The sequence below is a fragment of the Lactuca serriola genome, chromosome 3 (genome assembly GCF_051521515.1).
Source record: "Lactuca serriola cultivar US96UC23 chromosome 3, Lser_US96UC23_V15, whole genome shotgun sequence".
In the NCBI taxonomy this organism is placed as follows: Eukaryota; Viridiplantae; Streptophyta; class Magnoliopsida; order Asterales; family Asteraceae; genus Lactuca; species Lactuca serriola.
The window spans coordinates 209,344,560-209,358,138 of record NC_136410.1 but is presented as its reverse complement, the minus strand read 5'-3'; the positions used below and the strand labels follow the sequence as shown (position 1 = coordinate 209,358,138).

The 13,579-nt window shown below is 40.4% G+C and overlaps 1 long non-coding RNA gene across 1 annotated transcript; it reads left to right on the top strand.

The window, feature by feature from the left end:
- The first annotated feature begins 10,303 nt into the window (after positions 1–10,303).
- LOC145093561 (uncharacterized) lies at positions 10,304–12,609 on the top strand. Its single transcript, XR_013702917.1, has 2 exons — positions 10,304–11,487; positions 11,684–12,609. It is a non-coding gene; the product is annotated as an uncharacterized LOC145093561 (long non-coding RNA).
- The last annotated feature ends 970 nt before the right edge of the window (positions 12,610–13,579 follow it).

The window sequence follows — 13,579 nt, the reverse complement described above, 5'->3', positions numbered from 1 at the left end:
GTGGAAGTTACACTTATCGCATCGGGGAAGGGTACCAACATACCTACTGGTAGGTGCTTGAGTTGTAGAACCAACGACAGAAACAACAGCAGGGGCAGTAGCAGCGCGGACTGCCACCGTTTGCTGCTTCTTCGAGGACTCCTGAGAAGGTTGACTTTTCTTCTTCTTCTTCCAAAATTTCCTTTTCTCACCACACTTCTTTGTCGGTTCAGGAGTGGTGGCCGCTTCCTCAAGGTCATCACTATGATCAATCAAAGTTTGCGCTAAGCTTTTGGCGCTGTCGTAGGTATCTGGCTTCGCAGCTAAAAGGTTACCCTTGGTTGGCCGGGTCAACCCCCAGATCAACCTCTCTATATTTTTACTCTCCGGGGTAACCATTCCCGGGCAGAGAAGTGCCAAGTCATCAAATCTTGAAGTGTAAGAGGCGATATCGGAACCTTTCATCTTCAGGTTCCAGAATTCATGCTCTAGCTTCTACATTTCGCCCGACGAGCAGTACTCTGCAAGAAGAAGTTCCTTCATGGCCTCCCAACCCATAGCATTGGCTACAGGTAGGGTTAGGGATTTGACTCGGCCGTTCCACCAAGTCAGGGCTTTATCAGTGAAGGTGCAGGCAGCGAACTTCACCTTATCAGATTCGGAGCAGGCACAGATTTCGAAAATAGATTCGATTTTCTCGAACCACCGAGTTAGGGTAATGACACCTCCAGTGCCATCGAAAGATGTGGGTTTCGTGTTCATAAAGTCTTTATAGGAACACTCCTTCCGGTGTCCCTAGCTACCTTCTTGGTTTTGGGATTGGGTACCCCCTCCTGAACCACCGGAGCCACCGGAGTTCATTTGAGACATGGCGGCTGCCACAGCAGCAGCAACAGCTGCTTGGAATATCACGAGATCAAATTGAGGAGGAGGTGGTGGTGGAGGAGGATTTTTGTTCTTTGAGCTGGGTCTTTTCCTTGGAGGCATCTTGATCTAAAAATAGCCAGGAAGGAGAGGATTATAAGTCCTCTGAATTGAATCAATGGATATGGAATAAGAGATATCTCATTATGACATATATAGGGCTCTATAAGCGATAAGCAGGAAAGAGTTATCAAAGCAGATAAACTATCGCTAAAGAAGGAACGAGTAACAATACTCGGAATGAATTTCTACAACGTATTCGGTTTTTAGCTAAAATACTCGCATAGTATTTTATGTTTCGCTGCGACAATGACTCGATGTTTGAGTATTAGGTAAGTTTTAGGCATGCTGCACACCACAGTCACTCCCAAGCACATGTTGGCCGTGTCTCGAATGAATATAGTTGATCATGCTATATTGACCCTAGACACGACTACATAACTGCCCAGGTTTAACCGCAGGGTACAACACCCAATTACTTATGTTTTGTTCTACTCGAGGTTACGGATTCTGGCGGTTAGGTATACTTGTATACTTTTGAAAAGTACTTATATTTTAAAGTATACTTTTAGTTCAGAGCACTTCAGCCCCTTAGTGTTTATAGTCTTATACCATATTAGGTTCGGTATACTAGTTCACTATAAACAAGGGCTCTGATACCAATCTGTCACACCCCAAAACCGATGGCGGAAACATTCCGGGGCGGAGGACGTCATGTAGTATCACAACCAATGTACATAGTAAGCGTAGTAAACACAACCATTACATTACATAGAAGTATTTACATTTGTTTGAAAAACAAAGTTATACATGTTTGTAGATATATACATCCAAAATGAACAAAAGTTAAGACGTGACTTCTAGACGCTCCGTCTTCTCCATAAGATCGCGAGGTACCTGTCTAATGTGGACATGAGAATACAAGCAGTTTGAAAATCAGCATAAAGCTGGTAAGTTCATAAGTGGTTTGTTTTTTGAAAATGAAGAAGTTTCCTTTAGTTTTCTGAAAACAAACAAGTTTCCTTTAGTTTTCTGAAAACAGTTGTTATCCAAGAAAATCCCTGATGGAACCTTGACCCTGATAAGACCTTGCTTCTGCTTCACGGATGAACTCTTCTTGGTTTCCTGGTTATCACTGCAAGATCACAGAGAATAAGGGTCGTCAGCCGCTTTCCGGGAGGGGCTCCCGGAAGAACGCTCCGACGGTCAAGTAAGGGGATGATTTAGGGTTTGTGTATGCGTTCTCTAGAAGGGCTAGAGAACTTACCTCACTGGTCTGAGAATGCATCCTTTTATTCCTAGCGCTCCTGCCTGGTCCGTACCAGATATGATCGCTTTTGGGGAGACAGGATCAGAGGCGCTAATTGGAGGGTCGTGCGCCCTCAACCGCTAGAGCGCTCTCATTGGCTCCGACGATAATGCTCTGATCCTATTGTTTGTCTCCTGACCGTACCTTTTGTCTTGGAGCAAGGAGCGTCAATTGGCGGGCGCGAGCCTTCCGCCTAGGCGTTTCGCTCCCGGGGGCGCCAGCGGGTGCTGAGCCTGCTGGGCTGGGCCTGGCTGGTGTGCCCGGCTCTAGGGCTTGGACGCGGCTCTACTGTGCTTCCCTAGGCACGCCATCAAGTCCCCCAGTCCAGTAGCCGTAGCGTTGCAGCGCTAGTTACGACGTTTTGGACATAATTGATTGACGCGTGTTCGTTTTCCTCTATCCGCCACTTCGTTTTTAATGGCGATGTGACTGCGCGTCACTGCTGGCAGTTACGTCATTATGTCAGACATTTAAATGTCCCGCCTCTTCCCCTTCTTTAAGAGGGTATTTGCACAGTTTCTTTCGCTTCATCTGTTCCTCCCTTTCTCTTCGTGCTCATCCTTCTTTCCCTTTCATGGCTAACCTTCTCGGAATCGTCCCTTCTGTTGTCGAGTATCGACAATTGGAGACCACGTATGGCTTATCTTCCTTAGAAGGTGTGGAATTTCCCTCTCCTGGCTCTAGCATCTTTTCCCCTCCCCCTGGCAAAATTGGGGTTTTCCTGAAAACCCTGGACACCGGTATACGATTTCCCCTGACCGACTTTCAGGAGGAAGTCCTTCAAAAGGATGGCTGTAGTCTTCACATGTTGACCCCCAATGCTGTTAACAAAGTGGTTGCCTTCGAGATGATATGTAGGGCAAACGGGTACCTTCCTGACTACTTTGTCTTCAAGTTCTTCTTTCGATTCCGCATCACCGGAGACAAATGTACCTTCTCCGTCCGGCGAGGGGGACACGCCTTAGTTCCCGATGGGCGTACCCCCAAGAACTGGCAGGATAAGTGGTTATGGGTGAATCAGGAGCTGGTTGGAAGTGGCCGCTACCGTGCCAATGCATTCGCTGATACCATTCCTAAGATTTTCCCCCACAACCAAGGTGTTGCCGATTATCTGAAGAGTGTGCATGTATCCGCCGAGGATTACTCTGAGGCGCTTCTTTCTGGGGTGGGGATGAGTCCTTCTTGGAGGCGGCGTGGCAAGATGGCGGTGTTCTTCTCCGTCGTTGATGGTCAATGTAGTATCTTCCCCCTTTTCTTTTCTTGTTTCTCCTTGTTGCTTCCATGTTTTTAATATTTCCATTATGCTTTCCCCCAGGCACTGAGTCTTCTTTGTCTATGGATGAGGTGTTGCGTAAGCGCTATCGGAGCAAACTGGAGTTTCGTGAGGTAGACCTGGTCTGTGGCCTGCCCCCTCCTCGCCGGGCAGACCGGCTTGCTCTGACCACTGCTCCTCCTGTTCCTCCAGTAAGCTCATCAGCGTCTGAGGAGGATCCGCTGCACGCTCGCCCCATCTCCTCTGTCATGCCCCTGGGCGGCGTTCCCTCTTCCTCCCTGGAAGACAGTGAAGATAGCAAAGGAGGTATCATTGCTGATGTTCGGCGGATGCAGGCGAAACGGAAAGCTATGCAAGCCATGGGCGATCCGGTTACTGGTGCTCCCCCTGCCACCAAGAGAGTGCATACTAGGCGCAACTTTTCTCGCCTGCTGAGTTCGATGAGTTCCACACCAGTGAGTTCCACATCCACTGGCGTGGTTGTGATTCCCGATGATGATGCGTAACAGTCTGAGGGAATCAATAGGGCGACTGAACAGCCCGTTATTTCAGATTTTTCTTCCATTCCTTCTCCGACTATCCCGTTTGTTCCCTCCAAGCTTTCTCCGGCGAAGGGCTTTGGCCCCCATGGGCCGGTTACAGTTTCCAAAGATGGTGGCCCTGGTGATGGTGCTTCTGGGTCTATGGTTTTTGTGCCATCTTGGGATCTTCGCAACGATTCTTGTCTTTCTGTGCGTGCCAATGCTTTGGAATTCTCGCGCCACGCCTTCCCTCCAGCTGCAGTTGGGGATATGGAGGCGATGGGTAATCCTGCCCTTGCTCACAATATGGCTTACGCTGCTGCACATGCCATGTTTTATCTTGTTGCAGGTTCCCGGCGTATCCATACCCTTGGCAAGGTGGAGGCCACACATGCCACCTGTGGATCGCGTGTGGCTAGTTTGGAGCATCGTCTGAGTGAGCTTGGTGATGATCTTCGTTCTTCTGAGAAGAAATGTGAGTTGCTGGCATCCGAGAAGAACATTCTTGACGAGGCTAGGGCTGCATTGGAAACCAAGGTCGACTCTCTCACACAAATGAATGAAGGTTTAATGATCCAGGTTGAAAGTCTTGAGCGTGATGTTGTCGATCGCGACAAGCTTGTATCGTCACTGCAGTCAGATGTGGACGCTGCTCGGCGAGACTTGGATTGGTTGTTGCACGTCGGTGTTGTTCGTATTGTTGATAAACTGATAGAGCACCCTGACTTTACCAACGCCATCAGTCTTATCCGCCATGCTACGTACATGGCTGGGGTTGAGTCTGTTTAGAAGACTTCAGGTGGCGGTGGGAGTGGGTAGGCGGTTGTTGGTGCGTCTCCTGTTGGTCTCGTGGTTAGTATAAATGATGCTCTTTTGTCATTCGCTAGTATGGATCATGCAAATCTGTTAGGTTTAGGGGAGGTGGGTATTGAAGGTTTGCGGGAGTTATGCTCCTTTGGTGGTTCAGAGGGTACGCCTGAGAGTATTGTAGTTCATGAGATGGTGCTGGTGACGGGTGCTGACATAGAAGGTGATGTTAAGGATCATGGGTCTGGTGGTGGTGAGCGTGATTTTGGGGCGAGTGCGGGTGATGGCAACGTTAGTGAAGTTGTTGTGGATGATGGAGAAGGCGATGGTGGGGTGGTTGGGGAAAATGCTGGAAAGAGTGTTGGGGAGGAGGCTGTGGCAAGTGAGAAGGATGTTCGTGGGGATGGTCTGGAGTCGTAAGGTTTCTCTCTTTCTGTTAGTTTAGTATGTGATGTTTTGCCTTGTAATGTTTGAACTTCTAAATAGTATTTCGCTTTCCTGGATGTATATTTGGCCTGTTTTAGGCATTATCTATTGTCTACCTGTTTTGTTTTGTGTTTGGCTTGCTCGTTTACTGTGCACTATTCAGGATATACAGCGCCTTGATCTACCGGGCACTTTGCTTTGCCCTTGCTACCATTGACACACTAAGTGTCCATATTGGAGGCACTTAACATCCATGATTGGATTTCACATGTAATTATTCAATCATTACACTAATACGCTAAGTATATAAAAATCAGCAATTGCATTATCATTTCATTAACCGCGGGTTTTTTGAATACACTAAGTGTTGAACTCATGACGCTTAGCATGGTATTTTTAAATACACTAAGTATTGGACTCATGTCTCTTAGCATGGAATTATATATACACTAAGTATTGAACTCATGTCTCTTAGCATGGAATTTTAAATACACTAAGTATCAGGTTCATGTCATTTAGCATGAACAAATATACTCTAAGTATTTTGGGTGCGATACACTCAATGAGACGTCAACCAACTGGGGGCGGAGCATATTATTTCATGAACTGCATTTGGGTACCTAAACTTGGGGGATTCAGAGAGGTAGTCATGAATGAAGCCCACAAGACGTGATACTCCATCCATCCAGGTTCAGACAAAATGTACTTGGATATTAAGTAACATTATTGGTGGCCTAACATGAAGGCAGGGATTGCCACCTATGTTAGCAAATGCCTTACTTGCGCTAAAGTAAAGGTGGAATATCAGAAGCCCTCAAGACTATTACAACAACCAGTAATTCCCGAGTGGAAATTGGAGAGGACTACTATGGACTTTGTGACCAAGCTACCCAAGTCATCAGATGGATTAGACACGATATGAGTAATAGTCGACAGATTGACGAAATCCGCTCATTTCCTGCCAATAAAAGAATCCTACAAGATGGAGAGGTTGACGAGGATATACATCAAGGAAATTGTGAGACTCCACGGAGTGCCAGTGTCTATCATCTCAGATAGAGATAGTAGATTCACTTCGCGTTTTTGGCAATCACTTCAAAAAGCTCTAGGAACACATCTCGACATGAGCACTGCTTATCATCCACAAACGGATGGTCAAAGTGAACGAACCATTTAGACACTTGAATACATGATTCGCGCATGTGTGATAGACTTTGGGAAGTCATGGGATACCCACTTACCCTTAGTTGAATTCTCATACAACAACAGTTACCATACGAGCATCAAAGTTGCTCCTTTCGAGGCGATGTATGGACGTAAATATAGCTCACCGTTGTGTTGGGCTGAGGTAGGTGACACCCAGCTAGCGAAAGAACTGACATCAGAGAAGACATTAACGGGACCAAAGATCATACGTTAAACAACGGAAAAGATAGTTCAAATCAGAGCTCGACTACAAGCATCACGCGACCGACAGAAGAGCTACACCAATAAACGGCAAAAGCCCTTGGAGTTTCAAGTCGGAGATCGGGTGTTGTTAAAAGTCTCTCCCTGGAAAGGGGCTATTCATTTTGGAAAATGGGGAAAATTGAATCCACGATACATTGGACCTTTCGAGATTCTTGCCCGAATTGGTCCAATGACGTATAGACTGCAGCTACCCGCTGAGCTCAGCAGTCTACACCCCGTGTTCCATGTTTCCAATCTAAAGAAGTGCTTATCCGATGAAACCCTCGTCATTCCCCTTGATGAAATAGAAATCAATGAGAATCTCCTGTTCATCGAAGAACTAGTCAAAATCATGGACAGGGAGGTGAAGCGTACTAAGCAAAGTCGCATTCCAATTGTGAAGGTACGGTGGAACGCGAAGCGTGGGCCAGAATTCACTTGGGAATGCGAAGACCAGATGAAGCAGAAGTACCCTCACCTATTCTCGCATTCTCAAATCTAGCTTACAAAAGAATTTCGGGACGACATTCCCTCTAACGGGGGGTGACGTCACAACTAGGAATTTTGATGCCTTGTAAACATCGAACAATGATAACAAATGTGAACCAACAATGTGAAAGCATGTATGATGCTTATTCAATAACAACAAAACTTCAATCAAACACTGCAAATAGTCAACAAAGAATTAGAAACCCTAGAAATCCCGGTTTAAGTCCATTTTGGACTAGGATTTCCTTATTGGGCCCAATGGGCCAATAAGCTTCCAATTTGACTATCTTGGGCTTAGAACTCTTAAATGGGCTCTAACTAAACCCACTTCCATTTATTTTATTATTTTGGGCCATATTGGGCCTAGAATGAAATAAAACACCTTAATGGACCTTATTCGGCCATAACTAACCTAATTAGCCCTAATAAGCCATAAAAATCATTTTTAGATTTATTTTGGGCCAAGAATCATTTAATTGGGCCATAATATGGATTAAACACCAAAGGCCCAAAATTTCATACTCTTTCTCTAATTCTCAGCCCAACCTCAAGCATTAAGAAAGAAGAGTTGACTTTCCATGCCACCTTATTTTTACATATTGGTCTTCCATGCAATTCATCCCATGTTCCCATGCACACATCACTTCAACACTCTCTCTTCCTCTCTCTTTTCTACCTTCGGCCAAAAACCACAAAGAAACACACACACATCTCACTTAAACGCTATCAAAGAAACTCTCTCCATTCTTCATCAAGTTTTTGAGATTTAGGAAGCTTTTCAAGGAGATTATCCCACAAATTCATCATCTAAGGTAAGATCATGCTTGGATCTATGATCTAGATTCTTTGTTTTATTCAAAATCTCTTCCTAATCTATTCAAACTCATGATCACTCTCTTAGAAGCCTCTAAGTTCGAGATCCTCCAAGAAGACTTGCTAGGATCGAAACTTTCTTCATTTCTTCCTTCAAAACCGAAACCACAACTCAAGGTGAGTTTTATACCTCTCTCTCTTTGATTTTCTTATGTTTTATGGGGGAGAATACAAGAAAATGTGTAGATCTATGTGTATGTGTATGCTATGTGTGATTTTATGCATGTATGTATGATTTTATGTGTTTTTGTGACGAACATGTAACTAAAAAGGGGTGTTAATTCGAGATCTATGACATGAGAAAGTAAACAAACATGATCTAAGTTATTTTACACCAAACAAGTCAAGATTAATAACTTATAAGATTGTGTTAAACATACTTCAATATTAAAACCCATTTTTGGCCTTAAATTGTCAAATATACAAAAATTTGGGTTAAAAGTTGCCAAATCACGGTTTCTTAAGGGTCAAAAGAGTCAAAACAATTTCAATAATTGTTTTTCTAAATATTAAAATTTTCAAAGGACTTGAAATGTAAATTTTTAGCTTAATGGGCTAATTTTGGGCTTTTCGGCCCAATAAGCCCAAAAATTGCGAAAAATGACATTTAAAAGGGGCTGAAATTACAATTTCTTCAAAACGGGGGATAAAAAGTGTAACAAAACTATTTAAAGGATTGAAAATGCTTTTTATTCCTAAAAAGGATTAAAAAAATGTAAAGTTTTTGGATTTTGGGCTAAAAGTGTAAAAATTGCAAAAAGTTGGGCTGTAACCGGAAAATATCATTCTGGAAGGGCTGAAACTGTTAACAAAATAAGTTTCGAGCTAAAAATGTCATTTCAACAAATCTATGATGCAAAAGTGTCAAGGAAATGTTTTAAGGACCTAAAATGACTTTTCTTTTATATTAAGGACTACATTTGTTATCTTACAAAAGAAAGGGGCTGAAAAGGTCAAACCACTATTTTTTTTAAACCAATTATTTTATTTATAGAATATTGAGTCAAAAATACTAATCTACGGCTTACCAATCGAAAGACAAATACACGTATAATTTCAAATCATCGTTATTTACAAATCGATCTGTCTCGGGTCGATACAAAACAACAATTGTTAAGTCGAACTCTCTAATAGATATGCGATACCTAAGACAAGTAAACATTCGACACTTGGGCTTGAAAGTCTCAAATCATTCTTGTTGGACCTTGCAAGTCCATTAACATGATCTTTGGGCCCAAGGGATAATGCTTACATGTTATTGGGCCTTCTATGACCCAATTCCATGTAAAGGGACCTTAAATGGCTTCTTAAGTGCTATTGGGTCCTAGTGATCCAGTAGTATTGTCATAAGGTCAAAGTAATCAAATGCGACATGGGCCAACGTGTCTTTCGCATCCTCGATAGCCTAAAATAACTCACGGAAGTAGCAGGACTTCGTACTCCTCTTCCCCTCGTTTGTTAAGCTTATGAGTAATCAAAGTAAATAGTTTCAGGTTGTTAATCATTAGTAATCAAGGTCGTTTGGATTAAGTGAGTGAAAACGGGCGACGCCTCTAAGGATCGTTCGCAGACTGTAGTTATAACTAGTCATTATCATGCACGGTTATAACAACTCACAAACCTTAATTAATCCAACACCACCCGAGTAATCAAGGAAGAGTAATCAAAATCATTCATTGTGGTCACTACAAGAAAAATGGGCATCTGTGACTAAAAATTTAGAGACTGATTAATGAGTCTCGAATACCATGTATTTAGGACTGATTAATCAGCCCTTGATTCTATTGGGGACTGATTTCAATGTGTGAATCATTAGAGACTGAACAACCCTATTAGAGAATGAAATTCAGTCCCTAATATATTTGCAGTGAAGTACGTTTGGAGGATATCTTATTAGGGACCGAATTTCAGTATTTGATATACTTACTCAATTTTTACATTGGAGTGAAGCCTCGTAGGGACTGAATTTCAGTCATTGATAGACTTACGATGGTTTTCTTTTTTAAAGAAACTTATTAGAGACTAAATTTCAGTTTTTGATAGATTTGCACCAATTATGAGTTTAGAGGGAAACTTATTAGAGACTAAATTTTAGTCTCTAATAGATATATATTAATTTAAATGTTTAAATAATTCGAAATCTATCTTTATTCCATTTATTAATTATTTTCATTTTTTTTATGTCCCCTTCTCGTTTCCCCCAAAACTTTCATTTTAAGAGCCTTTTATTTTTTTATTCCCTCCTATTCTCCCACTCCCCTCTCACGGATTTATCTTGGCTGTCATCAGTTATATTTTCACAACACCCGCAAATGGCAGTCATGCCTAACCAAAAAACCCTATAATCCCTAACGACTAAAAACCCTATGTTCATCGCTGCCGCACCATCGATCCACTCCACTGTCGTAGATCCTCGCTCTCCACGTTGCAGTTGCCTTCAATGACCTTCGCTCTATGTCGCCACCACCGCTTCGTTGATCTAGCTCGACACCTCTATCGACGACCGTCTCTTCCGCACCCTTTGATACATTTTCCTGATCTCTTATTAAAAATGTGCAATGATTAAATCTCAGAGGTAGGTTTAAGATCTATTCATTTGTTCGGGGAAAAACATTTGCAATTATAGATCATTTCTACTTGATATTTCTCAGACAGTCATTATTTTTCACTCAAAGAGTTTCGTGTGTCTGTGTTTGCATTTAAATGCTTGCTTAATGTTTGTTTTTGGGATAAGAGATACAACAACGGAAGATTTCAAGAAAAAAAAACCGAGACATCTCTTTTTTGCGAGATGTTTCTTTACTAAAAATAGAATTGTGGAGTGTTTGGCACCTTTATCATTTTTTGCGTGTGTTTTCATGTATTTAGGTCATCTGAGGTTTAAACAATTCTCTATCGCTCTCTCACACAAAAACACAATTACAACACACAATCACAAGCATAGTTTGCATCTTAGGTTTTTATCACATGTTGTTACAATTCACAGCCTGCACGCAAATGGCATTTCAGTTGCTCAAAATTCCAATAGTTAACAGGCTCTCATTGCTTGTTAAGATTGAAGTTTGAATCTGATGTAAAATTTATGATTTCATAGATATGATAGAGAAATGAAGCTATCACATGGTTGATGATATGGCTTATGTTGTTAAAGTTTGAATCTTTTGTTGTATCTGGCTCTAGATTGTTTTTCTATAAGGCTAATGATTTGTTAGAAGAAAATTTCATACAGGGTGGGATTCTTTTTTGTTTCCAGTTTCCCCTGTGGAATGGAGGTACTCAGGTGAAAGACATAATGATAGCATATTATTTTCTAGTGGCTTCAAATTGTTAGCAAGTTGATCCAAGTAAGAGATGATGTGTAATGTGTTAAACATTCATGAAGAAAAGTGTTTGTGGGCTTCTAGGTGATATCTATGTGATTTGCAAAATTCTTAAATGTAAGAAAACGGGGGATACATTAAAGAGGACCATTTGGAGAATGTTGTTGGCCTAACATGGAAATCTAATATATTTGACTTTATGTTTACACTTAGAGCTATCTTGTGGGCCAACTACCTTATATCCATTTATCTATGATTATTGTTTGTTTGTTTCAGTTCAAGTAAGTTATTGATATACCCTTCATTCTAACAGCTGCAGTTTGGTATGAAAATGTATATGTAAACAAGAGCTATCGACGAGGGAAGCTAAACCATGGAAGGAAAAGAAAACTCCATTGTGATTTGGTAAGTTTATATGATTTTGGTCATCCCAAGTTTGACTCTGAGACAAAATTTCTGTTAGTTTACATTCTTGAGAATTTTTAAAGTTACTTTAATAATGTAGGTTCTATACATGTAGGGATGTTATGGATAATTATTATAATAACTATTGTATTGTGTTGTAGTATCAACTAATTCATAATTTTTTTCATCTTGTAAGTCACATGAAAGATTGAAATGGATAATTATTATAATAACTGTTAACTCACGGCTAAAACAGCCTTTCAAAACAAAAAGAAGTCAAGGCCAAAACTGCTTGGGACCGAATTTGCAACTTTTGAAAAAATACGGTGACCAAAAATGTAATTTACTCTTTTATTTATTTTTTTCTCTCTTTCGCTATTTTCTTCAAAGTTCATTTTTTTGTTGTTTGTGCAAAGAAATATTTGCTCAAAAGGAATGTTAGTTGGGCTCAAAACAATATGAAGACCTCGCTTAAAATGGTATGCCATAATTCATGAGAAAATGGTAATGTATTTGTTTTGCCATTTAAATATGTTTTTTTTTATCTTGTTCCATCTTGTTATATTTGACAAAAAAATATGAGCCATATTTTATTATTATTTTCAAATGTAACAGACCATCATTTTTGGGGCAGGTCAAGATGCTAGTAGATTTTTACAACCAATCAAGTGAAGTAACCTACAACTGAAGGAGTATTTCAGTACTTTCTATCAGTATAGTTGATATTTTTATGTTGATTATACATTTAACTTCAGTTATCTTAAGAATAGATATGTAAAATTCCAATATACAAACAGTTTCTTTTTGTTATATACATGCTTTGTTTGTTTCTTATTGGCTTCTTCTAATAGATACAAGTATGTAAAAAAAAACATAATAGGAACTAAATGACATTGAATCGTAGACCATTCTCTAAAAAAACAAGGTTAGAGACTGAATGACAGTGTATCTAAAATTGACATTCAGTAACTGAAAAATCATATTAAGGACCAAATGATATTGTATCTGAGACGGATATTTCGTCCTTTAAAAATTAGGTTAGAGATTGATACTGAAAAAATCATGTTAGGGACTGAATAACATGGTATCTGAGATTAATATCTAGTCATTGAAAAGTAATATTTAAGACTAAATTAGATAGTTTGGAAGACTGATATTCAGTCCCAGAATGATAGTTTTAAGGAAAGATATTCAAGACTAAACTGAACATGATAATATCAAAGACTAATATTTAGTCTTTGAAATATAGTATCTGGGACTAATATGACATAAAATAGAGATGTCAATGAAACATTAGAGACTTAATAATATATTATTAAGAGCTGATATTTAGTCCCTAAAAGATAATATCAGAGACTTATATGACATCAAATTGGGGATTTGATGAAAAAAAATTAGAGACTAAATGAGATATTGATTTTTTGTCCTTGATAGTTTGATGTATTAGGGACTGATGTTCAGTCTCAGATACATAAAAAATAGACTATCTAAGACTAGGTCTCGGGGACTGGATGGGGACTAGCTAAATCATTCTCTGATTCTCATCAGAGATTGATTATTAACCATCGGAGACTGATTATGTCAGTCTCCGATACCCCTTTTTCTTATAGTGGGTGGTATAACAATTCGAGAAACCATTGTATTTTATGTTTTGGGATACATCGGGTTTTTTGGGGAAGTTCAACATTTTCACTTGTACGATAATACTAAGTTCTTCAATTATACATGTCTTTTTGAAATCATCATGCATATATGTACGGATCTTCACACTTTTTTTACAATGGTCTTTTCAGAAAATATCGGA